The 17,158-nt window shown below is 44.9% G+C and overlaps 1 protein-coding gene and 1 long non-coding RNA gene across 10 annotated transcripts in view; one reads left to right on the forward strand and one right to left on the reverse strand.

Moving 5' to 3' along the window:
• Pkig (protein kinase inhibitor, gamma) overlaps nucleotides 1-17,158 on the forward strand; it is a 67,948-nt gene that overhangs the window by 17,757 nt on the left and 33,033 nt on the right. The window lies entirely within an intron of this gene.
• On the reverse strand, nucleotides 9,749-16,140 carry Gm16316 (predicted gene 16316). Its single transcript, NR_166168.1, has 2 exons — nucleotides 14,480-16,140; nucleotides 9,749-10,596 (listed from the first exon to the last, which is right to left on the reverse strand). It is a non-coding gene; the product is annotated as a predicted gene 16316 (long non-coding RNA).

Below are 17,158 nucleotides of genomic sequence, written 5' to 3' on the forward strand. Positions count from 1 at the left end.
ACTTCTGACAGCCTATCAGAGGAAAAAATTCCTGAGCAGAATGGCTAATTTCCTTATGTCTTCATTTACCATTTATTAAATGTGTTCTGCTGAGCATCTGAGACACACTAAACCCCAGGGATGCCTGCTGTCATGCCTGACAAGCGAGAATGCCTGTCTCCTTTTCTACTGCCCATACCTTGAGCTAATTACTGGTACAGTGTTGTGAAGATAGGACCCAGGACTTCTTGCATGCTAGGACTGCATTCTACCATTGGGCTACAACCCCAGTCCACAGGTTTTATAAACATAAAGGGGAGCATAGAGTCATTTTGGCCTGCACATGTGCTTTCTATGTGGCTGAAGTGAAGGGTTAAGGCTTCCTGGAGGAGAAGGCACAGAAGCTGAGACCGATGGGCCAATAGGCGGTTAACTAGGAAAAAGGGTGAAGGTAGGGCTAAGATGGCTGAAGAAGGTTCAAGGGTTTAAAAGAGCTATAACTGTGACAGCCTTGAAGTAGAGGAGGGGAAGAGCTTGTTTTGGGAGGAACTGAAAGGAGGTGAAGTGACAGAAGGACAGTGAGTGTTAAGCGGAACACAGATATATACACAGACACTAGCAAGATCAGGCCACAAAGAGAACCAAGGCCAGGTAGTAAGTGGGAAATTTTATTAACCTGAGTAAACCTTACTTATGACAGAAAGCTCATGGCAAATACACAAGCACCCACAGAGCCAGCAGCCCCGACTTAACCTGCTGCAAGGCCATTGGGAAGGAGCTCTGCCTTACTACTAACTGCTGGTTACAAGCTGGGAACACAGCCACAGGGGACAGGGCTGAGCTGGAGGGGCCCATTGCTTCTGGGTAGGCAGGGATTCTTGCTTAGGAACACACCAGCCTCTTGGCTCTTGGGCAGTGTTTTGAGGGCAAACCCCTCAATGCTTTGTAGGAGCCCAAGTGTCGTACAGAGCACTGCAGACTAGTTCCTCAAGGTGTCCCTGAAAAGCCTCCACAGAGTCTGCATTTTGAAGAATGTCTCATAAATGAGGAAGCTGTTGAGATATTCAGTGGCCAAAAGCACTTCCTGTGCTTGGCTGAAGAGCTGAGTTCAATCTCAACATCCACAGTAGAAGGCTGGAACCAACCCCTCAAGTTACCTTCACACGTGTACCATAATACACACATGGACACGCACAGGACACGCGCACACACACTGAAACAGAGTTGCCCAGGCTGATCTGGAACTCCTTGATTTCCTATGTGGCCAAGACTAGCCTTGAACTTCTTATCCTATTCCATCTTCCAATAGCTAGGATTATAAGTGTGCATCACTATTCCTGGTTTAGGAAGTATTTCAATTTCTGTTAAAATTAAATTAACAAACATTTAAATGCATTGAGAGGGGTATAGGACTGTTCAACTTCCCAAAAAACAACAACAACAACAAAAACAAAAACTTATAGAAACAGTATTTTTTTTAAAGATTTATTTATTTATTATATGTAAGTACACTGTAGCTGTCTTCAGACACTCCAGAAGAGGGAGCCAGATCTCGTTACAGATGGTTGTGAGCCACCATGTGGTTGCTGGGATTTGAACTCTGGAACTTTGGAAGAGCAGTCAGGTGCTCTTACCCACTGAGCCATCTCACCAGCCCCTAGAAACAGTATTTTTAAAACACTACAAAATAACTGAATTCTAAGAAGTTCCTGTGTCTCCAAAGACTGACAGACTCCTTAGGCTTTTATGTCTCTGTAGAACTGGTTATATATGCAAGCCTTGAATCTAAGTGTGTAAAGTGCCTCTCACCTTGGCTCAGTACTCCTTAGGGTGTGTCTCAGGCTCAGAAGCCCACTGGCTGATTCCTGCTCACCCTCTACTGTTTCTACCTCGCCTTTCTAGACATCCTTTTTTCTTTTCTTTCTCCAGCACCTACTCTGCCTTTCCCCTTCTTTCCCCTCGTGGGACTGGGTCCTTCCCTCCAGGGCAGCCTGAGTTAGAGTTGGAGTCAAGGACTCTTGCCTCTTCTTCATTCTGTCTGCCTTGGGTTTCCTTTCTGTCTCAAATCTGACATCCTCCTGCCTCAGCCTCCCAGGAGCTGGGTTTATGGTTGTGGGTCACTATGCCCAACTCAGTTTGTTTCTTGTTTATATGCAGTGCTAGGCACAGGCTGGGCAGAGCAAACTGGGCCAGGGGAGTGTTGAGTCTAGGCGTACCATCCAGAAATGGGTTAGAGGATACTGTGGCGTGTGTCTCTCCATAGTTAGAGTAGCCACATGGGTTTCCATTTTATTGTATCACAAATAACTCTAATAAAATTTGCATTTATGTCAGAGAATGCACATGCTTGTAACACACAGGCATATACTGCCTGCCCTAAGGAACATAAAAACAACTTTATATACGTATGGCTTTAATTCTAGCGCTAAGGAAATAGTGGCAGGTGAATCTCTGTGGGGTTTTTGTTTGTTTGTTTTTTGAGACAGGGTTTCTCTGTGTAGCCCTGGCTGTCCTGAAACTCACTCTGTAGACCAGGCTGGCCTTGAGCTCAGAAATCTACCTGCCTCTGCCTCCAAAGGGCTGGGTTTAAAGGCGTGCGCCACCACCGCCCAGCATTTCTGTGAGTTCAAGGCTAGTTTGGTCTACAAAGTGTTCCAGGCCAACCAGGGCCAAATAATGAGCACATGTGTAGTGGTTGGAATAAGAATGGGCCCCACAGGGCTGGAGAGATGGCTCAGTGGTTCACCCCCCTCTGCCCTCCACAGCCCATGCCCATGGATTAGGATGGAGAGCTCTGAGCACCTTCTCTAGCACCATGTCTGCCTGCCTGCTGCCATGCTCCCCACCATGATGGTAATGGACTAGCCTCTGACTGTAAGCCAGCCCCAATTAGATGCTTTCTTTATAAGAGTTGCCATGGTCATGATGACTTTTCATAGCAATAGAATAGTGACTAAGACACCATGTCTCAAAAGATAAATAAAAGAAAAATAACCCTATGAATATTTAAGTTTTGTTTACTGTGTGCATGTTTATATATGTGATGTATATAGGGGCACATGTGTGCCACAGTGTAGAAATTAGAGGGCAACTTGCAAGAGTCAGTTCCCTTTTTTTGCCATCTGGGTCCTAGGGATCAAACTAAGGTTTTCATTCTTGTGGCAAGCACTTTTACCTGTTATGCCGTCTCACCAACCGGTTTAGTTTTTCTTTGAGATGGTATCTTACACTGTTGCCCTGGCTGCTCGGGAACTCACTGTGTAGTCCAAGTTGGCATGGAACCCTGTGATCTGCCTTCCTTCCTCCATGCCCTATGTGCTGGGATTACAGGTGTATGTCACTTTAACCAGCTGATACCATATGTGTGTATTCATATGTGTGTGAATATAGGCACAGTGCCACAGAGTCTGTGGAGGTTAGAGGACTGTTCCAGTTAGGACAAGTGTCTGTCTTTACCTTCTGTCCTGTTTGAGACTGGGGTCTCATGTTCATTGCCTCATAGACAAGGCTAGCTGGATTATAGATGCACATGACCAGACCCAGCTTTACGGCACTTAGGAGGTAGAAGCAGGAAAATCTCTAACTGAAGGCCAGTGTTGGCCACAAAGGGAGTTGGAGGCTACCTTGGGCTCTGTAGTGAGTCAATCTGGGCTATAGGACAAGACCCTGCCTCAGCAGGCCAAGAAAAAGGTTTATCTTTTTTGTTGCTGTTTGTTGGTTTTGAGACAAGGCCTCATTCTTTTTCTTCTTCTTCTTTGTTTTTTTTTTTTTTTAATAATTATTCATTTTTATTTTATGTGCATTGGTGTTCTGCCTGCATGTATGTCTGTGTAAGGGTGTCAGGTCGTGGAGTTACAGACAATTGTGAGCTGCCTTGTGGGTGCTGGGAATTGAGCCCAAGTCTTCTGGAAGAGCAGCCAGTGCTCTTAACCACTGAGCCATCTGTCCAGCCCCAAGGCCTCATTCTTTAGCCTAGGTTAGCTTCAGGCCGATGGCAGTATGTCTGCTTCAACCTCAGGTATGTTGTAGCTACAGTCATGAATTATGATGTCTGGCTTTTTTCCATTTGACTTCTATTTTCCATGTCTTCACAACACCAGGAATTATTATTAAAAAGAAATCTTTGATAGTGCACATTCAAAGCAGAACACCCACTCTAGTCAACAAAAGGCCGAATTTTCATCCTCTAGAAGTGTGCATTTGTAGTTCATTCATTATAATGTATTGTAATGATGGCTCTTCCCCTCTCTTTGACAGCTCAACAAAACAATAAAAGAAGTCTAAGTACACAGAAATAAACATGAGATAGAGTGAGAGTTGCCAGGCCTGGAACCCCATGATAAAATTGATCAACTTAGTGACCCTCTCCAAATAAATACATATTTTAAAGGTTTTATTATGATATATATAATATTTTTGACAGGGGTTGTGAGCCAGCTCTGCCAGCTTCGGTCTCCCTAGTGTTAGGATGAAAGGCATGTGTCACCACTGCCAGCTTAATTTAAAATGTGTGTCTGTGTGTGTGTCTGTGTGTGTGTGTGTGTGTGTGTGTGTGTGTACATGTAGGTAAGTGCTCATGCAATTCAGAAGTGACAGATTGCCTGGAGCTGGAGTTAGAGATGGTTGTGAGCAACCTGGTGTGGCCACTGGAATTGAACTCCAGTCCTCTGCAAGAGTAGCAAGCACCTCTAAGCAATGAATTATCTCTTCAGCCCCATGTGCAATTATTTTTTAAAGTGTTCTCTTGAGCAGGTGAGGTGACTCAGTAGGTAAAGGTGCTTGTTGACAATCTCTGATATCCACATGGTGGAAAGAGAAAACTAACTCTCAAAAGTTGTCCTCTGGCTTCCACACATATATATGTCTGCACACACATACATAAACACCCACACAGTAGGTGATATATTATTAAAACTTCAAAAGATAGGGACAGGAGAGATGGCTCAGTGGTTAAGAGTACTAACTGGAGCTGGTCAGGTTCCATTCCTAGCCCTAACATGGTACCTAATTCCAGGGGATCTGACATCCACTTCTAGCCTCCCTCGGAGATTGTCACACAGATTGTCATACATGCAGGCAAAACACCAAAACATATTAAAATCTCTAAAGAAATTTCCCTTTAGACAGCTGCTAACTTGGTTTCTTTGGCTTGAAGGACGTGCAGCTTTATACATATACTGTGGATGCCTTGTACCCAGGGAAGCCAGAAAGTGTCAGATCCCCAGGAACTGGAGCTCTGGACAGTTGTGAGCCACTATGAGGGTGCTGAGAACTGAACCTGGGTCCTTGACAAGAGCAGCAAGTCCTCTTAACTTGAGCCATCTCTCCAGCCCCAAATTCCTATTTCCTGAAGTACCACTTAACAGAACATGTGAATCTGAGTGTGTTAGCACATGCCTTTGATCCTAGCACTGAGGCAGAAGCAGAAGGGTTGCTGTGTGTTCAAGGCCAGCCTCCATCAACCCCAGCGCTGGGATTGCAATCACTTGTACCCCTGGCTTTTTCTTTTAATCGTGGTTTAGACCCCTTTGCTTGTGCAGCAAGCACTTTATGGACTGATTCAGCCTGTCATCACCAAGAAACCTATTCTTATTCTTGTTTTGAGATATTCTTAAATAGACACAGGCAGAGCAGCCTGGGTATTTAACAGTGGCACCATAGTGTCTGGACTAGTTACTGCTTTCTTTTCTGTTCAGTATTCCTGTCAATCATTTCTACCTGTTGTTTCATAGCTAGTAAGTTCGGGAGCCAAAGAGGAAAGTGAGGGGTGAGGCCACGTGGATGAGGTGCTCTGATACATCCTGCCTATTATTTGCTGTTGTGTGTTTGCTCTGCTGGTCCCCTCAGTCCCTCGTTAGCCCTCTAAGGGTCACACTGCATGTATCTGATGTCCTTGTGATCCGGTATACGTAGCCCAGCACACATTTATAAATGAATGAATGGAGATTGGCAGTACTGTGGTGCCTTTTGTATACACTGCAAGTGGCTTGATATCCATTACCAACAACAATCAATGAATGTTCATCTTAACTGTTATAGTTTTCCTAAGGATCTGAGAGTTCTCGGATGTGATCTCTGACAAACCTAAAGATGATTGTCAGATTTCATTGATCCCTTGAAAGAAAAATTGTTTGAAAATATACATTTTCTGTAGATTCCCAAAGGGACACATACTATACAATAAGTAGGGAACACTTCAAAGTACAAAAGTGTTTCACCGGTGAGGAGGAGTCTCATTAGTGTATTTTTGCACATTCGTGCATAGTAGTTACTTTTATGTCATAGGATTAAATAACTGACATGAACAATTAGTCATAAGGGAAGAAGGATTTCAGAGTTTCAGGAGCTTGCTCAGTCCACGGTCACTTGGCCCTTTGCACTTGGGCAGAACCTGGTGATGGTAGGAGTGTGTGGCAGAGGTTCTCAGCACACAGAAAACAGGAGAATACAGGAACTGGCCAGGGCAAGATACAGCCTCAAGGTCATGCTTCCATTGACCTACTTCTAACTAGCTCCACCCTCTACCTTTCACCAACTCCCAGTAATGCTATCACACTAGAATCCATCAAAAGATTAAACCATTCATGAGGTCAGAGTCCTCAAGATCTAATTGTCTGACACACACACTGAGAGAGAGAGAGAGGGAGAGAGAAGAGAAGAGGGAGAGGAGAGAGGAGAGAGAGCGCCAAGGGCCAGGATATAGAGTACTTGCCTAACTTGCACAAAGTTCTGGACTAAATTCCTAACACTGAATAAATGGACTATGGCAGGCCACACCTGCAATCCTGGCGTTAGAAGTACAAGGCCATCTTTAGGTATGTAACAAGTTTAAGGCCATTCTGGACTATATGAGACCCTATCTCAAAACTAAACAAATAACTGAAAAAAAGTCTTATGATCCAGGTACCTCAGCACTTTGAGATCTATACTCTTGGTTTCATGCCTTGCAGAAGCCAAAAGCTTCCCCAGGATTCTATAGATTTCCTGGAGAAAATGTGGCATGTACTTCTTTAGGTCACCTCAGTCCCTTCCCTTCTTTCTCCACCCTTCCCCTCCCCCTTCTTTCTCTTCCCTTCTTGTCAGTTTTGGGGGTTGAAGCTGCAGGGTAAGTAAGCATTCCAAATGAGCTATGCTCCCCACTACCTTTCTCTCTTTCTTAGTTTGTCAGCTCTGAGTTGAAGCTATCTTCCTCCCCTTATTTTCATCAAGAACAGAGAACACACTCATTGTAAGCATTGAAAGGATAGTTGGCTGGTAATTTTGAGGCCCCTAAGTTTCTGCCACAGTATGGCTCCTGTTCATAGTCTTGTTTATAACCCACAGATTGACCCTGGAACCCTAGTTTTTCCTTCTGGGTCCTGCAGAGCTACTTTGAAACCTGCAGCTTTTATTTCTATTACATTTTGCAGAGCTGAACTCAAATGGTGCTTAGCCATGAGATCCATCTATTTGACAGAAGCCTTTTTAGCAGACAGATTGATTATAAAGAGCTTCTTTCTTGTATATATGTTATAATATCTTCTTGAATTTTATGAGACCATGCTAATAAATCTCCTATGTGGTTTTGTTTGTTTTAAAAGTAATGTTCTGCTGGGCGGTGGTGGCGCACGCCTTTAATCCCAGCCCTTGGGAGGCAGAGGCAGGCGAATTTCTGAGTTCAAGGCCAGCCTGGTCTACAAAGTGAGTTCCGGGACAGCCAGGGCTACACAGAGAAACCCTGTCTCAAAAAAAAAAAAAAAAGAAAGAAAGAAAGAAAGAAAAAGAAAAAACAAACGAACAAACAAAACAAAACAACAACAAAAAAGCAATGTTCTTTGTTACTGTGTTAGCCCTCACAGTGAATAGGAGCAATAAATACTTCCGAGATCTTGTTTTTACCTAGAACAAAAGAATTAACCTCTGTGACCAGCTGCTCTCTCAAATCCCAGGAGGAACTGTGTGATGTGGGTTTCTTTGTTGTTTGTTTGTTTGTTTTTGTGTCAGGGTTTCTCTGTGTAGCCCTGGCTGCCCTGGAACTCACTATATAGACAAATGTATCATCAAACCCAGAGATCTGCCTGGTTTTGACTCCCAAGTGCTGTGATTAAAGATGTGCACCACTACCCTCTGGCTAGGAACTGGGTTATGTTTTGAGATCTCCTAAGCCAGTTCCCATTATTGTGCCCAAGTGGTTTCTCCTCTGCTTAAGTTCCTTTAGTTTTAGTCTCTCCATCCTTTCTTTGTGTTTCTTTTTGTGATGCTAGAAGTTGAACCCAGAACCTTGTGGATGCTGGGCAACTGTTCTGCCCCCAAGTTCCCCCTCCACCCACCCTCTTGTCCTAAAGAGAAATGCCTTATTTTTTTCATGGCTATAGCCTTAATATGCACTTTATAAGAATTAAGGTCTTGTGGAAATACATAATTTAGTGAATGCCTCGTGCAGCCAGCTGTCTAAGAGATATTGTGTGTGGATGGATGGAATTTCTCTCTCCCTCTCTCTCTCATTCATACACACACACACACACACACACACACACACACACACACACACACACACACACACACCATCCTTTTACAGAGGTGAATGGCCCTGGGAACCATAACTATGAACTGGGTACTTCGACTTGCCTCAGTTAATCTTGACTCTGGTATGAGGCTCCTATTTTACCAGTCAGTAGACTTGAGGTTTCTGGATAGCTGGTGATATGTCACCGATGCTTGCTTTGTAAACACTGATGGATGCACCTACTTCAGGTTCTTGTCTGGTTATCTTTGTGTGATAAATGTCCACATTGAGAATCACTTGGCCAAGAAGTGCTCATTGAAAGCTGGGGTTGCAAATGATAGAACATTTACCTAGCATGCTTGAGGTCCTGGGTACCGTCCTCTGCATTATCATAAGTATAAGCTGGTCATGGGGGCACATACCTTGATCTCAGCACCCTGGAGGAGGCTGAGGCAGGAGGAGTGCCACAGATCTGAAGCCCACTGTTCTGCACAATCAGCTTCAGGTTAGCCAGGGCTATGTAGTAAGATTCTATTTCAAAGCAAAAAGTAACAAAAATTCAAGATTTGCTTGAACCTTTCATTTATCTTCTAGTAAGTGTTATTAGCAAGAGGAACGATTTAGGAAACAGGACAGTCCTTTCAAAGACAAGCCGTGTTCCCTCTCCATACACTGCTGGTCCAGCACCACTCCTCTTACTGATCAGCTGTTTACGTTTGAATGCAGCCATCCTGCATATGGACCTAACAACCACCATTTTTCTTGCTTCAGAGTGAGACAATGCCTAGTTCTAAAAACAAAGCAGCTTTTAGAGGTAGCTAGTTTTCCCAAATGGACTCATTGGCTATGCTGTTGGTGAGTTAAAGCTGCAGAAGTTTCTGCATGCCTTTTGTTGCAGCCCACCTTTCTCCCATGTGGCATGCGGTGAGCTCCAGGGGCCTCTGTAATCCTGCACTGACTGCTTCTGCTCTGCAGTCGGTGGGGAATGCTTCTGCTGTGTGTTTGGCACGGCTGTATGGTTACATATTTGTAGATCACTTCTGAAAACCTTTATCCTCCTACACAACTGTGTCATAAGAAATGTTCTTTGTGTAGGTCTTGAGCTGGGCACGACAGCATTATAGCAGTGCAGAATATGCTGATTATAGTCATTCAGATACTGTTGGCAGTTTATGGGATCTTTGGAAACTATTAAAGAATGTGCATGGATTGAGATTCATGATCCAAGCCTTAAAGGAAATATTATGTATTTCAAACCCATAGATAAATGAATTAAAAGTCACATGCTCTTGAAATGTGATTTCTTTTTATAATCTTTAGAAGCTCGGCAACTCAAGTTAGACATCCTGAGGGCAACACGTGTTGGGGGACCTGGGGGTGGCGTGGGGAGGGAATGTGTTTGTTGAAATTGTCCAGGAGCAAAGCTCGGCTCACTTGAAACCCAGAGATTTGTCATCCAAATATGTGCAGATTGCTGATGCTATAAATAGTTTGAACTCAAGTAAACAGCCTCTTCCCCTAGCTGCTGTTTGGCTATTATTCACATGCCAGAACAGGCTGGGAGCAGTCTGTACCTCGGTGCTTTGCACCCAAATCCTGCCCTGTCTGCTGGTGGAGTCTCCAGCTTCTGTGAGCTTTAAGTGACTGGATCAGGTGTTTGCCCATTTACCTGCACTCATGGGACTTGACTCCGGGCCCTCCGGTTGTGAGGCTCTGTCACCCTACTCAACTGCTCTAGACCAGCCCTAGCCAAGATTATTGGCAGAATTTAAAAGCCCTGGACCGCGTGGCTGGAATAAAGCAGATTTGGGAGGCGCAGGTGGTGTCTTTCAGAGCAGAGACATGCATGTTTCTTTTAGAACCCAACAAAAGTGGCATCAGTTATGAGAAGAACTCTGAGCTCTCTGTACCAGCTGTCTGAGCTGGGTCAGGTTCTGGCTGCTGGCATTTCCAGAGCCCCTTGAAGACTCATACAGAATGCTGACAGAGCAACCGAGGACATTCCATGCTTGATTACTCTGCTTCCTTTGTGGTGGGCTCTCTTCTCCATAGTCTCTGCCTGCTCTTATCTCTCTTCAGCGGTATTCATTTACTGCGGCTGCCAGTCAAAGGCTTGTGGCAGATGAGAAGGTCTGGTAGAAAGAGCGATAGATAGGGGTCAGGAATCTGAATTTTTGAGCAAATACATTACTTACCTTTTTACTCTTCATTTTTCAAATGAGGATAGTCCTGGACACCCCACCCCCTTCCATTTTCATGGATATGATGAGAAAATTTACATGAAATTGCTTTCTGGTTTCTACCCAAGTAGCAGAATGTGAAGGAGAGTATGACTGGGTCCTGGGGGTCGTCGAGACAGTTAGGACTAAGAATGCACACAGTGAGGTGTCAGGGACAGCAGCGGGTTCATTACTGTCCCTTAGGTGATTGAGGGTTCCAACCTTGGAGTTACATTGGGCGTAGAGATGGTGACCTTAACACAAGGACCAGCTGAAATGAAAGCTGATGTAAATGCTCTTGAAATGCTAAAAGGTAAAAATTTAAAGTACAGGTAAGACACAACTGAGAGAATGGGTGAGTTGTTGCTTTTGAAACAGAGGCTCATTATGTAGCCTTGGCTAGCCTAGAACTTGTTGTGAGCTGGCCTTGAGCTCCAAATTGCTCATATTAAACCTTTGTGCCTTTGTGCCTGGCCAAGACCAATTTAAAAGACAAAACAAAATACGAGGCCAAAACGGCCTCATTCTCCTGTGTCCTCTCACTCTGAGTCAACTATTTATGTTAGTGTCACTGGCCTTTAATTTTATGTAGTCTCCTATAGTGTAGGCTGGGCCCAAACTCACTATACAGCTAAAGACTGACATAAATTTCTTTTCTTTTCTTTCTTTCTTTCTTTCTTTCTTTCTTTCTTTCTTTCTTTCTTTCTTTCTTTCTTTTTTTTTTTTTTGGTTTTGTTTTGTTTGTTTTTGGTTTTTGAAGACAGGGCTTCTCTGTGTAGCCCTGGCTGACCTGGAACTCACTCTGTAGACGAGGCTGGCCTCAAACTCACAAATCCACCTGCCTCTGCCTACGAAGTACTAGAATTAAAGGCGTGTGCCACCACTGCCTGGCTGACTTAAATTTCTGATCCTCCTGCCTTTATCATAGTGCTTAGATGGCAACTATGTTCTACCATGCATGGCCTGTTTGTTTATATCTGATGCCTGGATTAAAGCCAGGGCCTCACAGCAGCTAGGCAAGCCTTCTATCAATCACTGAGCTACCACACACCAAATAACCCCACAAACAACAAAAACACACAGTTTTTTTATGTTTAGTATCTCACATGCAATAATTAACAAAGATCTCCCCTTCACTTACATATTCACTTTTCTAGTCAGAGTTAAACAAGACCTTATATTTCTATATTACTCTTTATCAAAAACGCTTCACTATATAGCCCAAGTTGTCCTTGAACTCAACATCCTTCTGCCTCACCTTCCCAAGTGTTGGGATTTCAGACCCGGGCAAGATTAAGTGGCTGTCAACCATGCACTCTACTCTCTTCTTGAGCTTGAAGACTGTCTTCCTCCATCTCTTGAATCTTCTAAAATTTTTTTTTTTTTTTTTTTTGTGGTTTTTCGAGACAGGGTTTTCTCTGTGTAGCCCTGGCTGTCCTGGAACTCACTTTGTAGACCAGGCTGACCTCGAACTCAGAAATCCGCCTGCCTCTGCCTCCCAAGGGCTGGGATTAAAGGAATGCGCTACCGCCGCCCAGCCTCAATTTTTAAGGATACTTTCCTATCTTCTCCTTTTTTGCCCTTTCTTTCCTGGAATTCCTAATTAGTGGCATGTTGAACTTCTGGGATTGTTCTAAAATCAAGATCCCTTTTGCCTTGTGTCTCCCTCTCCATTGTCTTTTCCTGTGTGTGGTGTGTGTGTGTGTGTGTAGTGAGAGTTGTTTGAGGCACTTGGAATGACTATATCAGAGATGTTTTGGTCTTTCCACTCTGGTAGGAGAACACAGCAGGCATCTGCTAAGAGGAATGAACTAACCTAGACACTAGTGTGGATGCCAAGAATTGCATGCTGAAAGGAGCCTGATATGGCTGTCTCCTGAGAGGCCCTGCCAGAGCCTTACAAATATAGAGGCAGATGCTTGCAGCCAACCAATGGACTGAGTGCAGGGTCACCAATAGCGGAGTTAGAGAAAGGACTGAAGGAGCTGAAGGGGTTTGCAATCCAATAGGAAGAACAACAATATCAACCAACCAGACCCCCCAGAGCTCCCAGGGAGTAAGCCATCAACCAAGGAGTACTCATGGCTCCAGCTGCATATGGAGCAGAGGATGGCCTTGTCAGCCATCAATGGAAGGAGAGGTCCTTGGTTCTATGAAGGCTCGATAGATGCCCCAGTATAGGGGAATCGAGGGCAGGGAGGTGGGAGTGGGTGGGTGGTTGGCGGAACACCCTCATAGAAGCAGGGGGAGGGAGGATGGGATAGGAGGGTTTTAGGAGGGGGGGAAATCGGAAAACATTTGAAATGTAAATAAAGAAAATATCCAGTTTAAAAAAAAAAAGCGAAATAAGCTAAGAGCATGGAGCTAATGTGACTCCAACAAGGCCTCCTCAAGAAAGTGGCATTTCATGTAGGATCTGATTAATCAGAACCAGAGGGTAGGTAAGACCCAAAGCAGACAACCTGCATCCTGTTAACCTGTAGGTTGTGCAGCCCCAGGAGAACCTTCTGCCTTCTGGAAGGACACTACCAGGTGGCTTAGTAAAGTGCTTGCTCCAGCTGTGAGGACCTGGGTTCAATATCCAGAAGTCATTTAAAAAGCAGGGGTGGTGGCATGTGTCCTACTAGCCACAGGGAGAAGATTGAGCCTTGGAAAGTCAAGGGCTAGCATGGCCTATGTACAGAGTTCAAGTAGATCTACTGAAAGTGTCTTTGTGACTCTTGTGGGGTTGACTGCACTGCTTCCCAAATGATTCAAATTTCTGATTCCAAACCTGATTTTGAGATCTATATGCTGTACACTAGGAGGCTCTCTGGTTAGGGCTGCATGCTAGGCTGACAGTTTTCTTGCCTTTTTTCCCTGTTCTTCTATAGATTACCATTTTTTACATAAGCAGTTGTTATAATTGAGAATATAATGGCAAGAAGCTCTCCTTGCAGTTGTAAATCTCGGTATGTTTTTCTGTTGTCTAGAAAAAAGGCGTTGCCTTTGTAGCTTTGTGGCACAAAGAACAAGTAAGCTGTAATCTGCAGCCTGCCTTTGATAGGGCACAGGCTGTACAAGGTGCAGTTTTTCTTTTTTAAGCATGCACAACTGGGTGTAGTCTAGCACACCATTAATCCCAGCACTGTCAGGCTGTCTCTGTGTATTTAAGGCCTGAATTCTCAGTAAATTCACAGACAGCCAGAGCTAGTGAGATTCTGTCTCAAAACAAACAAAACAGCATGCGGTTTACAGCAGTTCTGTGCATCAAGAAAGTGAATAGTGATAGCCAGAATCTATTCATGTATACATTCCTGCTAAGAGATAACTGTGGTCAGCTGTGGTGGCACATGCCGATAATCACAACATTTGGAAGCCTGAGGCAGGAGGGTTGCCACAGTTTAGGCTAGTCAGGATTACAGAATGAAACCCAGTCTAAAACATTAGGAGACCCCCACACCACACCACCACCGCCAGCCCTCAACACACATACACACCAAGACAGACATACAGACAGTCCTCAAGTGCCAAACAAAGAAAAAAGAAACACCAGTGTATTGTTAACTAAACAGATGGCCCAGTTGACCTGTGTAAGTGGAGGGAAGAGTCCTGCTGCCTGCCTCACATGAGCTCTGTGGGGATTGGGGAGCTAATATATACAGAAATATAGACTGTCACCTGCATACTATAAACATTCGACAAATGTTTTTGTTTATGAGTTTTCTTATGCTACTAGGGGGTCTCATAATCCATACAAAATATTACTCAGAAACAGATCTTTTCCTTAAGACTCTAGCAAAGGAGTAGTACTCACCTGGGAATAAAAGCTGCTCAGAGGAGAAGAGGCTAAGGCAGCACTGAGGATGTTGAAAGGGCAGGGTCAAGGGCAGCTTCATTGTGAAGGGCTGTGTGAGCCTCAGTCTGCACCGCTTTCCTCCCCTCCATCCTCACATGGGGCTGATACTCTGTCTGCAGAGAGGCCCTTCAGAGGCAATGGCATGAGGTGTGAGAGCATCAGGCCTGGCCCTGGAGATCCATCCCTGAGCCAGAGCACAGCCTGGGCGGCTTCCTTCCTGGGCTTTTGAGAAACTCGCCGCCCCCCCTCCCCCCATCAGCATGCTTGTCCTACTGAGTACTCATGAGAGCCCCTGTCTGACCATTTGATCATCACTCAGATGATGTGAGATGACATGTGTGTGAGGCTTGGCTGTGCGTGATCCTGGTTTATATGTGTGTTCTACTGTTGTCAGCTGTGAGACAGCGTGAGTGTGCCATGCCTGTAGGTTGGTGGTGTTAGCATTCTCTCTTCATGCACTCTGCCACAGATCCACAAGGCAAGTGCCAGGGGCAGCATGCTGAAGAAATTGATGTTTTGTGAATGAGCTCCTATTATTTTTGTTCCAAGCCAGAGAGGGTAGTGTCAGTAAAGTGAACTTTCTTACAAAGCAGCCTTATTTCCTGATGCCCCTTGTGCTTGTGGGATAAAGGCACAGCTAAACAATGGGTTAGTCTTCAGCCCCTCCAGACAGAGCACTCCTCCCATCCCCCAGCAGCTCTCAGAAGACCTTTGTGCAGGACTCAGTCTGACATTCTGGAGAAGTCCAGTGCCTTCCTCCCAATTCCTCTCACTCAGCACCAGGGCGGAGAACCACCACGAAACAGTTAGAATTAGAAAATTGTGTCTTTACTATTAAGACATTGGGCGTTGTTGTTGTTGTTGTGACAAATATTTTTGTACTTATAGTATGTGTCAGTCACTTAATCCTCACAAGAAACTAGAAGGGTCTGGGAGATGCCTCAGTCAGTACGATGCCTGCCGTGACGGCATGAGGACCCTAGCACCCACATAGGAGTGAGGCATGGCTGCATGCATCTGTTCCCCAGTGCCTAGCCAAATCAGTGAGCTCCAGCTTCAGTGAGAGCCCCTACCTCAGAAACTAATGTGGAGGGCGGAAGAGATTGCTCGGTGGTCAGAGCACTTGCTGCTCTTACAGAGAACCCAGGTTAGGTTCTCAGCACCCTCACTGTGGCTCACAGCCAACCATAAACTCCAGTTCTAGGGGATCCAAAGTCCTCATCTGACATATGCATGCAGGTACCACCAACACACATAGAACACACATATGCATGTAGGCAAAGCACTTATATACATGAAATAAAATAAATCTAAAAAGAAATAAGGTGGAAAGTGATTGAGGAAGATACCCGGCATGCATCTCTGGTTTCCATATACGTGTGTACATTTTTACACACACACCCACACAAACATGTACTCACATACAGCACACACAAAGAACTTATTGGGGGAAGTTATGATCTCATCCTCCATTGGACAGCCAAGGCACAGACGGATCTCTGTAGGTTATCCACAGTAGCAAGAAGGCAGAGCCTGTAGACCTCACATCTCTCCCCTCCTCTCAAGCTGGAGGTTTTTATTCCATCACAGTTCACCAACTTGTCCAAAGCCTTCTGGTTGGCAAATACACTCCCAAGAAGAGCTTGTTTGCTTGAGTTCTGATAAACATCAGAGTTTTCTGAGAACTAATTAAAATTCCTGTTAAGTTACAAAGGGCCACAGCCTCCCCCATCTACCATAAAGAGCTGTGACCAGCAGAGTTCCAGCCCTAACTTCCACCCCCATGGAAGTAGCTATACACAGGTCTGCTCTGCCCCTTTGGGGAGAGGCAGTTAAAACCACCTAGTATTTTGGTTACAAGGTCAGTAGGCCCTCCCTCTGATCTGGTAAGTACGTCCCTTATCAGCTGGGTGGGGCGTTCTATAAGAATAGCATTGGCAGTGTGTGATGCTCATCTGACTTAGGAGGTAAGAGCTTCAGTTCTTTCTAGTTCTGAACCACCCCCCCCCCCTTTTTTTTTTTCCCAAGACAGGGTTTCTCTGTGTAGCCCTGTCTGTCCTGGAACTCACTTTGTAGACCAGGCTGGCCTCGAACTCAGAAATCCGCCTGCCTCTGCCTCCTGAGTGCTGGGATTAAAGGAGTGCGCCACCACACCCTTTTGTTTTCAAGCTGTGTAACTTTAAGCTAATCATATAACATCTGCTTCATTTTCTTATTGAGGAAAGAGAGTAATAATAATTCTCCTAGGGGTGTCGTGAGAATCAAAATAGATGATGTATCACAATGAGAACCATCATCTGTCCATGAGCTAGCATACTTGGTCTGTACTGACGGCTGTCTCTGTCCCTCTTTGAGTGTTTCTTCTCATAATCCTAAAAGCCACTAGCATCTCATTTAAGTTAGGAAAACTAAGAGGTGGAGACTGGGGTCTAGGGAGTGGGGGTATGTGTCATGTCGGACCCAGGTTCTGTCCCTGACTCTTCCTGGTGTTCACAGTCCCTGCCTAGGTCTCCCTGCTTATCACAGGCAAGAGAGAGAGGTTTGCCACATCTTCCTTGGTGGAGCACACTGCACATGCAACATTCTTGTTATCTAGCCTAGTGGTTGCTGGGTTTGTCCCTAAGGACAGTTAAATTC

The sequence above is a fragment of the Mus musculus genome, chromosome 2 (genome assembly GCF_000001635.26).
Source record: "Mus musculus strain C57BL/6J chromosome 2, GRCm38.p6 C57BL/6J".
NCBI lineage: Eukaryota > Metazoa > Chordata > Mammalia > Rodentia > Muridae > Mus > Mus musculus.